This window comes from Bufo bufo, chromosome 2 (genome assembly GCF_905171765.1).
Source record: "Bufo bufo chromosome 2, aBufBuf1.1, whole genome shotgun sequence".
NCBI classification, from domain to species: Eukaryota; Metazoa; Chordata; class Amphibia; order Anura; family Bufonidae; genus Bufo; species Bufo bufo.
In genome coordinates this window covers 17,570,401-17,584,633 of record NC_053390.1, presented here as the reverse complement: position 1 = coordinate 17,584,633, position 14,233 = coordinate 17,570,401, and the positions used below count along the sequence as shown (strand labels likewise).

Here is a 14,233-nt window from a genome sequence, read left to right as displayed (position 1 = left end):
GTATTATTTCACTACCACAGCAGACTCCCTATGCGTGTTACTGCAAGGCACAGTGTTCTGCACCACTATACAGGCTCTCTGCAGCCCGGAAATAGCTGTTTTTTAACGCGATTCACCGCAAATAAATTTAGATCGAACCAAATCTTTTCAAAAAGTTTGGCAAACCGTCCGAATAGAATTTTTAAAAATTCGCTCATTTCTAATACGTATCTGAGGAACGCTAAAAATGTAGAGAGCTTTCATCCCAACATGTGTCCCAAGAGACACTAAGTCAGGCTGCCCAGAGGGAGGAGAATTACTGCAAACAGATGGACAATAGCAGCAGCTTCCGGGGTCCAGAAACCAGTATTACTACAAACTTCCATCTGTCCTCCTAGTAGACGGGGCAGGAATACCCCCTTATAGTGCTGCTGGTTAGGACGTCAGGGCAGCGTCCTCTCCTGATAATCACCTGCTCCATTTACAGGCATCGATCCTCTCCACAGTACAGGGATGAGCAATGGCTGCCGCTCTCACTCCTCCCCATACAGAATCATCACTGTTCACACTGCACAATCTGCTGCCCAGAGACGTCTGAGGCGTCTGCGGCTCCATTACACGGAGGGAGCGTTGGTATGAACCCTGGGTCCTCTTCAGACCTGCACTCGCGGGAACAACTACATTGCAGTCTTTTATGTCGTCCATATGAGAGGTCACCACAGACTGTTATATATCAGAGAACTACAACCCCCAGCATGTCCAGAATGTCATATATCAGAGAACTACAACCCCAGCATGTCCAGAATGTTATATATCAGAGACCTACAACCCCCAGCATGTCCAGACTGCTATATATCAGATACCTACAACCAGGGCTGGGACAAGGTCCACCACCAACAGAGGCTGAGCTGCCCAAGTGCGACCCCCTTTCCCCCCCAGGGCGTTCCTTGTAATTTTACCCCATCCAGAACCCCATCAGACCTCAGATCAGACGGAAAAGAATATTATCTTTATTTAAGAACTTAAATCACTTCAGGGCAGACTCTCATGCTCTATCCTTGCTGGGGCCTGGCCGCTGGGTCGTGACACAGTGCTGTGCTGCTGCCTGCTTCTGCCCGCGCTGCTCCTGGTCTCCAGAGGGCGCACATGTGACCTGACTGTGTACAGCGCGTCAGGTCAAAGTGCGCGCTGTACTCAGCCAGTCAGGGCAAGCGTCGTCGACGACCACAGATTTACACTGTACAGGGAGTGCAGAATTATTAGGCAAGTTGTATTTTTGAGGATTAATTTTATTATTGAACAACAACCATGTTCTCAATGAACCCAAAAAACTCATTAATATCAAAGCTGAATATTTTTGGAAGTAGTTTTTAGTTTGTTTTTAGTTTTAGCTATTTTAGGGGGATATCTGTGTGTGCAGGTGACTATTACTGTGCATAATTATTAGGCAACTTAACAAAAAACAAATATATACCCATTTCAATTATTTATTTTTACCAGTGAAACCAATATAACATCTCAACATTCACAAATATACAGTTCTGACATTCAAAAACAAAATAAAAACAAATCAGTGACCAATATAGCCACCTTTCTTTGCAAGGACACTCAAAAGCCTGCCATCCATGGATTCTGTCAGTGTTTTGATCTGTTCACCATCAACATTGCGTGCAGCAGCAACCACAGCCTCCCAGACACTGTTTAGAGAGGTGTACTGTTTTCCCTCCTTGTAAATCTCACATTTGATGATGGACCACAGGTTCTCAATGGGGTTCAGATCAGGTGAACAAGGAGGCGATGTCATTAGATTTTCTTCTTTTATACCCTTTCTTGCCAGCCACGCTGTGGAGTACTTGGACGCGTGTGATGGAGCATTGTCCTGCATGAAAATCCTGTTTTTCTTGAAGGATGCAGACTTCTTCCTGTACCACTGCTTGAAGAAGGTGTCTTCCAGAAACTGGCAGTAGGACTGGGAGTTAAGCTTGACTCCATCCTCAACCCGAAAAGGCCCCACAAGCTCATCTTTGATGATACCAGCCCAAACCAGTACTCCACCTCCACCTTGCTGGCGTCTGAGTCGGACTGGAGCTCTCTGCCCTTTACCAATCCAGCCACGGGCCCATCCATCTGGCCCATCAAGACTCACTCTCATTTCATCAGTCCATAAAACCTTAGAAAAATCAGTCTTGAGATATTTCTTGGCCCAGTCTTGACGTTTCAGTCTTGTTCAGTGGTGGTCGTCTTTCAGCCTTTCTTACCTTAGCCATGTCTCTGAGTATTGCACACCTTGTGCTTTTGGGCACTCCAGTGATGTTGCAGCTCTGAAATATGGCCAAACTGGTGGCAAGTGGCATCTTGGCAGCTGCACGCTTGACTTTTCTCAGTTCATGGGCAGTTATTTTGCGCCTTGGTTTTTCCACACGCTTCTTGCGACCCTGTTGACTATTTTGAATGAAACGCTTGATTGTTCGATGATCACGCTTCAGAAGCTTTGCAATTTTAAGAGTGCTGCATCCCTCTGCAAGATATCTCACTATTTTTGACTTTTCTGAGCCTGTCAAGTCCTTCTTTTGACCCATTTTGCCAAAAGAAAGGAAGTTGCCTAATAATTATGCACTTCTAATATAGGGTGTTGATGTCATTAGACCACACCCCTTCTCATTACAGATATGCACATCACCTAATATGCTTAATTGGTAGTAGGCTTTCGAGCCTATACAGCTTGGAGTAAGACAACATGCATAAAGAGGATGATGTGGTCAAAATACTCATTTGCCTAATAATTCTGCACGTAGTGTAAATCACCTTTTTTTGTAAATGATTGTCTTATCACAGTCATGGCCGATATATCCTAGCCATATGCCAATGTCAAAGGAAGCAGCACTGAGAATAAACTGGGCAGTGCACTGAGAAGTAATACACAGTCAGAGCATACAGTTACTGTAATGATGGCATCCATTCCCAGCATTATATTTAGAGCCATCACTTTCTCAGATTACAGAGTGGGCAATGCTGCCCAGCTGATGGTGCTAGGTTATAACATGCCAATGCCAGCCTGATGACAATCATCACTTTCTCAGATTACAGAGTGGGCAATGCTGGCATTGGCATGTTATAACCTGGCACCATCAGCTGGGCAGCATTGCCCACTCTGTAATCTGAGAAAGTGATGGCTCTTATAATGCTGGGAATGGATGCCATCATTACGGTAACTGAGTGTAGTATGAGTGGCCGCACATAACGGTAATATAATATACACTACAGCTCCGCTCACCTCTACACCCTGGAGATGCCAGTTGCCAGAGCAGGTGCTCGCTCCCGGTGTGCTGTTGCCTTGCCTGCTGCTGCCCGGCCCGCGCTGCTCCTGGTCTCCAGAGGGCGCCGCGCACATGTGACCTGACTACGCAGCCAGTAAGCGTCGACTGAGCAGACAGCAGAGACCAGAGCAGCGGAGCGGCCGAGCCAGGAGGCGGAGCAGGGAGGGAGCACGTAAGTCAGTGCAGTGCTCACTACTCCCTCCGTCCTCCAGGCAGCGCGGCCGGCAGCCCGACATTCGCGGCAGCAGTAGCGATGGCCGCCCAGAGGCTGGGGAGCTGGCCTGCGCCCTGAGGCTGGAGCCTCCCCAGCCTCTGTGTCGGCCCGACCCTGCCTACAACCCCCAGCATGTCCAGACAATATTTCAGAGGTGAGAACTACAACTCCAAGCATTTTTCCAGTTCTATAAGAAAACTATCATAAACACCTTCTCCATGCAAGGATCATCCCTCTCATGTCACATGACCACAACTACAGCTCTTCCTCCATCTTATCTCCTCTCTAAAGCTGACCCCGCCCCCTACACTGATCACATGATGGTGACATCATCAAAGGTCTTTCGCCACCTCTTCTCCCCACTGCTGAGCCCGCCCCCTCTACTGATCACATGACGGTGACGTCACCGCAGGTCCTTCAGCTCTGGCAATGCAGCAGATACTGGGCAGGTCCTTCACCACCCCTTCTACTCTACTGCTGAGCCCCGCCCCCTGCACTGATCACATGACGGTGACGTCACCCAGGTCCTTCAGCTCTGGCAGTGCAGCAGATACTGGGCAGGTCCTGGTCGGTAGTCAGGGCTCTTGTTCTCTCTGGTATCAGCCATTCCTCCAGCCTGCAGGTAAGATGAGCTGTGAGGAGACAGTGTGGTGGAGAGCTCAGACATGTCACCTCTGGAGATTCTCCTCCATTACACACAAGGAGTCCTTCTCCGCTCCTCAGCTTAGTATGATGGGGGAGGAGTAGTGGGGATAGTGGGGGTTGTCATCATTCACTGGCCCCTGACTGTCCTGGTGAGGGGCCCCTGCCTCCAGGAGGAGAATGAATGGCGCGGGGCCCAGCCTGAGCTCAGCTCTCTCCAGTCTCTTCTCTAGGAGTTCTGGACACAGCTGAGCACAGCCCAGAGGTGGGACCTGCATCTATCAGACATTTATCACATGTGGAGACACCAGAGATCTCCATGTTGGGGCCCCTGGAATCCATGTGGTGGGGGCTCTGAGAAGCGGGGCCCCTCCAGGCTCAGGAAGTGCGGTTCTGGAGGTGACATCTGGTCTTGTCCCCTGGATGATTTCCTCTCCTCTTCTCATAAAGGCGCCTGCAGTACTAGAAGCCTCCAGCTCCTCCAGTTCTCTCCTCTTCTCCTGAATGACCACCAAGGATGGACAGGAAGGAGATCAGCAGAAGAATATTAGACCTCACCTTGGAGATCATCTCCCTGCTGAGCGGAGAGGTAAACTTTTCTAGATTTCTCTCCTCTTTATTGTATTCTGTAACAAGTCAGACATCGGGAAGGAGAATCCATCATAGGAAGTGATAGGAAGAGTCCAGGGTCCTGGAGAACGGCCTCCAGACCTTCCAAGTGACGGAGAACCTGAAGATCAGCCCCCAGTATGGTGAGTGATGTGTCATGTGACCAGTGACCAATAGTCATGTTGTAGGAGCCATGAGAAGGTAAGTAGGCACGTTGTACCAGGAGGAGAGGGCCGGAGGAGAGCACATGGCCCTGAAGGGTTTATTCCCTAAGTGTCTCTCTCCATCCACAGGAGTACACAATAGTGAAGAAGACATCGGAGGACTGTGTGACTCCCATCATCCATCTCCAGGAGTCAGGAGGGCGGAGCAGGACCCCTCCCCCCATCACAGAGCCTCCCCCTCACCCCCTGATACATGAGCAGAAGATCCTAGAGCTCACCCACAAGATGATGGAGCTGCTGACTGGAGAGGTGACACTGCTGGGAATGCTGGGAAATTCTCCAGTAACAGCACTGGAGGGGTCTGGGTGATGACGGTGTCATTGTGTTGTCAGGTTCCTATAAGGTGTCAGGACGTCACTGTCTATTTCTCCATGGAGGAGTGGGAGTATATAGAAGGACACAAGGATCTGTACAAGGAGGCCATGATGGAGGAGCACCAGCCTCTTATATCACAGGGTAAGAGCCGTCATGTGCAGTGTATACACGTGTGTGCAGTGACATGTAATGGAGGAGCACCAGCCTCTTATATCACAGGGTAAGAGCCGTCATGTGCAGTGTATACACGTGTGTGTAGTGACATGTAATGGAGGACACCAGCCTCTTATATCACAAGGTAAGACCCGTCATGTGCAGTGTGTACACGTGTGTGCAGTGACATGTAATGGAGGAGCACCAGCCTCTTATATCACAAGGTAAGAGCCGTCATGTGCAGTGTATACACATGTGTGTAGTGACATGTAATGGAGGAGCACCAGCCTCTTATATCACAAGGTAAGAGCCGTCATGTGCAGTGTATACACGTGTGTGCAGTGACATGTAATGGAGGAGCACAGCCTTTTATATCACAAGGTAAGAGCCGTCATGTGCAGTGTATACACGTGTGTGCAGTGACATGTAATGGAGGAGCACCAGCCTCTTATATCACAGGGTAAGAGCCGTCATGTGCAGTGTATACACGTGTGTGCAGTGACATGTAATGGAGGAGCACCAGCCTCTTATATCACAAGGTAAGAGCCGTCATGTGCAGTGTATACACGTGTGTGCAGTGACATGTAATGGAGGAGCACAGCCTTTTATATCACAAGGTAAGAGCCGTCATGTGCAGTGTATACACGTGTGTGCAGTGACATGTAATGGAGGAGCACCAGCCTCTTATATCACAGGGTAAGAGCCGTCATGTGCAGTGTATACACGTGTGTGCAGTGACATGTAATGGAGGAGCACCAGCCTCTTATATCACAAGGTAAGATCCGTCATGTGCAGTGTATACACGTGTATGCAGTGACATGTAATGGAGGAGCACCAGCCTCTTATATCACAAGGTAAGACCCGTCATGTGCAGTGTATACACGTGTGTGCAGTGACATGTAATGGAGGAGCACCAGCCTCTTATATCACAGTGTAAGAGCCGTCATGTGCAGTGTATACACGTGTGTGCAGTGACATGTAATGGAGGAGCACCAGCCTCTTATATCACAAGGTAAGAGCCGTCATGTGCAGTGTATACACGTGTGTGCAGTGACATGTAATGGAGGAGCACCAGTTGCAAGTATGTGTGAAGTGAAAACAAATTCTCAATAAATTAAAATCTGGCAAGTGTGGCATACATTTGTATTCATTCCCTTGTACTCTAAAAACCCTAAATAGAATTCAGTGTGACGATCACATAGCCGCTCACAGCCTCTATGACAGGAAAGTGCGATCAGCGGCAGTTAAACACTCAGGTGCCGCACCTGAAGGGTTAACTACCGCTGATCGCAGCTCCCTGTCAGAGGCAGGGGCGCCGACACCCGCCTCCTATATTAAACGTTAATAATTATTAGTGGCGCAGTGCGCCCTCCCTTCCACCCCCCAGTATTAAAATCATTGGTGGCAGTGGCCGCAGGGTCCTCTCCCCTCCTTTTCATTGGTGGCGCAGTGGCAGCTTCTGATTGAAGCCTCAGCAGTGTAATCCTGGGGCTCCGATCGGTTACCATGGCAACCAGGATGCTACTGAAGCCCTGGTTGCCATGGTAAGCTCCCTGCTGCTATGTGTACTATACAAAGGGCAGCAGGGAGAGTGCGAAGTCCTATTCACCCTAATAGAGCTCTACTTGGGTGAATAGGACAAAGGATTAAAAGATCCCAGGTTGTAGCCCCTAAGGAAGAAATAGTTATGAAATAAAAAGTAAAAAAAAAAAAATATCAAAAAAACCCCACCAAAATATTAAGTATAAATCACCCCTTTCCCAATTTTATATATAAAAAATGAATAAATAAACATATCCTATATCGCCACGTCAGAAAAGTCCAAGCTATTAAAATATAAAAAAAACTCATATGTGGTGAACGCCGTAACAGAAAAAAATAATAATAAAAACTGCGCAATTCGCTATTTTTTTTGTCACCTTGTCCCCCCAAAAAATAGGGTAGGACTGTTCGATTATGGGCCTGAGGTTCCATAAAATGCAGAACGCACACAGCTTTTTTTTGGTGTTTTATTTTTTTCGCATGGTATCGAATAGTATCGATTATCGCAATACTTTTTTATGGTATCAAAACCGAATAAAAATTTTGGTATCGAGACAACCCTAGGTAGGTATAACAGGTTGTGCTTGCCAGCTTCCACTCAGTGAGATGTAACTTGTAGAGATAAAGATGAAGAAGACAACCCTTGTAAGTGAAGGCCCGAAATTTCGAGCAGGCTTCAGTAACGGTTCTTAGAGTGTGACCACAAAAACAGGAACCAGACCATGCAAGACCATCATGGGAGAATGCCTATGACTTCTGTCTGCTCCTCCAGCCTCTTCCTGAGCACTCTCAGCAATAATGGAAGCTATACATACACCAGCTTCTCTTCCCAGCTGATCGATAAACTGTCTGATGCTAGAACATGGTGAGAGCAACACACAGAGCAATTTGGATCTTATTATTACCTCTCTAGTATTACCAGAGCCGAATGAACCATTTGGTAAATTAGCTTGACTGAAGAAGCATTTGGTGGTTGTGAGGCTATGGTTGGAAGTGAGCTAAGGCTAGCCTGAGAGCCCTGGATTTTTCAGGTTGGATGACGATCCCTTTTTATGACTCATATTGTGGACCCACAATCTGTCTACATGTGCACCCAGGTCTCAGGCGAAGTCATCCATAGTGAGGACTTTTCTGAGGCTGGGGAATCAGGAAGTTGTCGCGTAACGGATGTTTGGGTTTTAGCCACCACTTCAGACCTTGGTGAGTTGAAGGATATCTCCAAATGTTTCTTATGCTCTTGAGGCATCTGTTCCAAGGTGTGTATATTGTCTTGAAGAAAGTGGACATGAGGTATTTTGGCTCCTGTGTTAGGACTTGCTCCCTAGTAACTGATCAGGGAGCCATTATCCTGTAACAGCTGTATGGTTGTGTGCAGATCCATCAGAAGGGAGCCTGTTCAGAAACCTTGCTCCGAGCAACAGCCTGGGAGCAGAAGAAACATAAAAGGGCAGACAAGTAACTGGTAGATGAAGAATGCCCGCATTTGTGTGCACTACGAACATGGGAATTTCCTGTGGCTGGGCAGCATGGGAACGTGCAGGTAGATATCCATGGGATGTATTTTGGCCAGAAAAATGTTTTTCCTTTTAAACACATGACCAATTGAAAAGTCCTTTTAATTTTCTGTTTCTGAAGAGGACACTTCTAATACCTTTCCAACAATCCATAAACAAAACAAAACCCCGTTCACCGGTTCCAGACTGATTCACTGCTCTGCTTCAATGCGCTTACAAATCTAAATAAGTTCAGCGTGATAAAAACTTCTCCTTTGTTAGTACATATAAAAAATCCATCTTTGGACTAACCACCACTTTTACCACTTAATACACTTCCAATGCGTTTCTGATGCACACTGTGTCCTTAGTCATGGCACTATAATTTCAGATCTGCAGATATTTCTGATCTCTGAGAAAACAGAAAATCCCATTTGGTTGGAAGATATTTCAAATGTTGTGTCCAATATGTATAATCCAGGCCCTTAAGGATTCTTCTACATAAGAGGCTTGAAATGACCAAGGTCTCTGTGTACTATAAAAATTGGTGACCGTAGGGAAGTTTCCAGATGAAGGAGGCAGAGCTTGACGACCATCAGAAGTGATGTGCTTATCACCCACTTTGTCCTGGGCAGAAGTGACCAGTCAGTTTCTGGTTGCCCAGCAGAGGCTATAGGGCTGCTTCTCAAATAGTGAAGAAGAAAGGAATGGTCTTCCCAGGGAAAGGAGACTTGGAGGGGGCTATAGATGCAGAGTTTTCTGCAACACCTTGGTGCCTGGTGGGCAGGAGATTAGGAGTAGTTGGTTTACTTTTTCCTTGCACACTGACTAATTTACGAAAGTCTTCACTTTGGGTTCTCACTCTCAAAATTTACCTCATAAGAGGTGGTTTCATTGTGTCAAAACAATGGCCTGAAACCTTGCTGGTTGGTAGGGTGCTGTAAGAAGAAACCTCTAGTCCTGACACTTAGGCCTCATGCACACGGTAGTTGTGCAGCCGTTACGTGCATTGGGGTTCGCAATTTGCGGTCCCCAATGCATGGGAAACGTCCGTGCGGCGACCATGGAGGATTGACAACCATTCAACTTAAATGGGTCCGTGATCCGTCCGCATCGCAAAAAAATAGAATATGTTCTATTTTTTTCCGGTGCGGAGGCACGGACAGAAACACCGCGGAAGCACTCTGTAGTGCTTCTGTGGGGATCTGATCCGTACTTCCATTCTGCACCACATCTTCAGGATTGCGGACCTGCCATATGTGGGCCACAATACAGCCATGGCCGGGCAATGGACATGTGCATGAGGCCTTCTATCCGTGTCCTCATTCTGCAAACATGGCCAATTCACTTTCACAGACTAGAGGTTATTTGGGACTGTGGCCTGCTATGAGCTGGAACCTTGGCACAGGTGGTGAGGAGATGAACTTTGTTATTTATCCCTGATAACTAAACGTAAAAGTGAAGGAGCTGAGAGAAGTGTCTGATCTATAGACAGATCTACAGGAGGCCATGTATTCAGTCACTGTGTGCTTGTGTTTCCACAGATGGATCCAGGAGGAGAAATCCACCAGAGAGATGTCCCCGTCCTCTGTATTCCCAGGACTGTCCAGAGGAGAAGGTCCCAGAGAATCCTCAGGTAGATGGAGCTGAGCCCTATACACATCTATATAGGGGGTCCTGCAGTGATAGAGGGGTCATAGATTGTGGTGGTCTCTTATGTGGATCTGTTAGATTTCCCACCTGTCTGCTGTATTGTACTGAATTGTTACAGATGACAAATCAGGAGGAAGATCTGACTGATATTAAAGTGGAGGATGAAGAAGAGAGGATGATGAGTGATCCCCTATGTAAGAGTGAGGTGGAGGAGGACATTCCTGGACATGTCACTACAGGTATGTAATCGTAAATGGAGAAAGTGACTCCAGATTCTGTTTTGGTGCCTTCAGGGCAGGAGGATAATCTGATCACCGGCTGCTGCGCTTCTCTTTGATTGGAGATGTCCCCATCACATCATGAAGTGTTCCCCTTATCCAGCTAACGGCGATCTCTGATCAGATTCTTCTCTGATCCTGGCTGTTCCTGCAGGACATGGCGGTCAGTCATATCCACATCCAGATTGCAGCATAAAAGTTATTTGTTCCACAGTCTGCGATTTTCCCCGCTCACACCAGGTCTAAAAAAGGGTGCATGGCGGGACATTCATTATTTTCTATTCCTGTTTTAGGCCTAGAAAATGGTCTAAATGTAAGACAGCAAGGAAGCTGGTTTACATTTAGACCGGTGGTGGAAACGCTGAAGTTATGTAAAGGCTGGCGCCTCTACATAACTTCGGCAGATCCACCACCAGCTAAAGGGGTTATTAAGATGTCGGTCTTAATAAATGACCCCTTATATTTCTCTTTCCTACCAGATCCATTTCCAGCCTAATTGGAATATTATAATGTATTTTGTGTATTGTATGGTTTAAAAAAATATTACAAATTTTATAACAACAGGAAATCCCAGTAGGAATTCTGAAGGAAACTTCATGTTATCACTAAATTATAATGAAGATGAAGATATCATGCAGCGCTCTTCAGGAGAAAACCTTAATGTACATCCAGGACTTCAGAGTACAGATCTATTATATAATCCCCTTAATCATCAAGAACCTTTTCCTGACCAATCACAGATTGTTACCACAACTAAAGGGGATAAAGGGTTTCACTGTGTTAAAGAGTTCACAAAAATCTCAAGTCATTCTACAGACAGAGGATTTCACACAAGGGAGAAGGCATACTCCTGTTCAGAATGTGGGAAATGTTTTACAGATAAATCAAATCTTGTTATACATGAAAGAAATCACACAGGAGAGAAGTCATATTCATTTTCACTTTGTGGGAAATGTTTCACGCAGAAATCAGATCTTACTACACATGAGAAAATTCACACAGGAGAGAAACCATATTTATGTCCTGAATGTGGGAAATGTTTTACAGAAAAATCTAATCTTGTTGCACATAAGAGAAGTCACACTGGAGAGAAGCCATATTCATGTTCAGAATGTGGAAAATGTTTTACTGATAAATCAAATTTGGTTAGACATAAAAGAAATCACAAAGGAGAGAAGCCATATTCATGTTCAGAATGTGGAAAATGTTTTACAGATAAATCAGATGTTGCTAGACATGAGAGAATTCACACAGGAGAGAAACCATATTCATGTTCAGAATGTGGAAAATGTTTTAAATATAAATCAGTTCTTGTTGGACATAAGAGAACTCACACAGGAGAGAAACCATATTCGTGCTCAGAATGCACCAAACAATTTACACAAAAATCAGATCTTGTTAAACATGAGAGAATTCACACAGGAGAGAAACCATATTCATGTCCAGAATGTGGGAAATGTTTTATAAATAAATCTCATCTTGTTGCACATAAGAGAAGGCACACAGGAGAAAAGCCGTATTCATGTTCAGAATGTGGAAAATGTTTTTTAGAAAAAGCAAATCTTGCTAGACATCACAGAATTCACACAGGAGAAAAACCGTATTCATGTCCAGAATGTGGAAAATGTTTTTCAGATAAATCATGTCTTATTGCACATAAGAGAAGTCACACAGGAGAAAAGCCATATTCATGTTCAGAATGTGGGAAATGTTTTTCAAATAAATCATGTCTTGTTGCACATAAGAGAAGTCACACAGGAGAGAAACCATATTCATGTTCAGAATGTGGGAAATGTTTTACAAGGAATTCAAATCTTGTTATACATGAGAGAATTCATAGAGGAGAGCGCCCATATTCATGTTCAAAAACTGGGAAATGTTTTACAGAAAAGTCACATCTTTTTACACATGCCATAAGTCACACAGGAGAGAAGCTGTATTAATGTTTAGAATGTGGGGAATGTTTTACAGATAGATCTTGTTAGATATGCGACAAATCACATAGGAATGAAAACAAATTCATGTTTAGAGGGAAATGTACAGATATTTTTAGACATGACAAGACATGACCTGCAACCAAAAATCCAAGTGTTGTGTTTTTTTTGTGACCATCATGGTATATCACATTGTCAAATCATTTTTTTGTATCTTTATTGATTAATTTTCATGAGCAAAATTTTAAAATAAACCATTTAATTATCAACAATTAGTAATTAACAATACAATACAACCTCCCTGAAACAATTGAGACAACCTATAGAGGTATCAGAAAGACACAAAAGAGTCCCTGTATTTTGTATGCAGCAATACATTTATTAAGGGAGGGAAAGCTTGTACCACCTACGAATTCTAGGAAAAGGAAATTTCATTGAGTAAGCTTTGGATTTCCTGATAGTCCTGCAGTAGAATAGCATACAATGGGACTTGAAAAGCAATAATATTTGGAAGGGGGGTACTGTACTTGAAGTCGCCAACTGTAGCACTCTTCTGCTGCTATAACATCCAGACAATAGTGTCTGATGAACTTTGAAGACGGGGCCCATATTGCCACCATGCAAATCCATCTCATAGACACCTGAGCCAGTTCAGCCAAGGAGGAGGAAGTGGACCGGGTGGAGTGCGCTTTAACCTGCAATGGAGACCGCAGATTCAAAAGGTCATAGCAGTAGTCAATGGTTACCTTTTTACCGACTTGCAATGGATGCTTTACTGGCCTTCTTGCCCTTATTAGGTCCTTGGAACTGTAGGAAGAATTTTTCTGCCTTCCTAATTGTTTCTGTCTTTAGGATGTAAATAAGAAAAGCCTTTCTGACATTCAGGAAATGACAGTTTATTTGATCATTGTGAATGGAATCAGAGGCATAAACAGACAAAGAGATCTCTTGATGAATAAGAAGTGGAGGCAACTTTCGGAATGAAACCAGGCATGGTACGCAGAACCAGACAATCTCCAAGATCTCTGCAGTATGGTTCTCTACAGGATAGCGCCTTTAACTCACTAACAGATTTCGTAGCTATGATGGCTATTAGAAATACTGTTTTAGAGGTCAACATTTTTAGAGAGGCATCTTCCATAGGCTCAAATGGATGCATGGCAAGGGATTTAAGTACAGTTGAAAGATCCCAGGATGGCAAAGACGGATGAAAACTAGTTTGAGATTTCTAAGAGCTTTAAAAAAATGTTCTGACTAAAGATTGACCTGTAAATTTCCCTTGTAATTGGGCATTGATAGCCGTAAATGGATTTTAGGAGTGTTGAGTTTCAGCCCTTTATCAAACCCCTTTTTAGTGGTGTCACGTGCCCAAGGCAAAGCTCCGGGACGTCTAGCAAACAGGAAACGGACAAAAACAGACCAGGGACCAACAGAGTACGTTATTACACATGTAATAAAAGAACATGACAGTAAAGCAGGTTAAGCAGTAGTGGTAGCACTACCACAGAACCAAGTTCACCAGCAGACCAGAGGCAAACCCAGAGGCGGAGAGCCAGTGAGCCTTGTTCTTCACCGAGGTGGTGGTGGGGATGAACTGGGCCAAGGGCTGACTGGTCTGTTTTTGTTGCTTTGTCTGTTCTCCGTACCTGTCCTGTGGTGATATTGATGTTGTTATCCTTGTCCATGCCTTGCCTGTTCTTCTGTTCCTGTTCTGTGTCTGAGTCCACTCTGTTTAGCCTAGCAGTGTTCTAACTGCGTCTGATAGCCTGGCAGTGCCGACTGCTTCTGATCTAGTCTGTTCCTTGTCTGTCCAGCAGTGTCTTACTGCTCCTGCTCCTGTGTTTGTCCTTCCTTCATGAGAGGGCCCTGGGTTCTCATGT

At 45.2% G+C, this 14,233-nt stretch overlaps 1 pseudogene; it reads left to right on the top strand.

Moving 5' to 3' along the window:
* LOC120990638 overlaps window positions 1-12,610 on the top strand; it is a 35,488-nt pseudogene extending 22,878 nt beyond the window's left edge.
* Window positions 12,611-14,233: the final 1,623 nt, after the last annotated feature.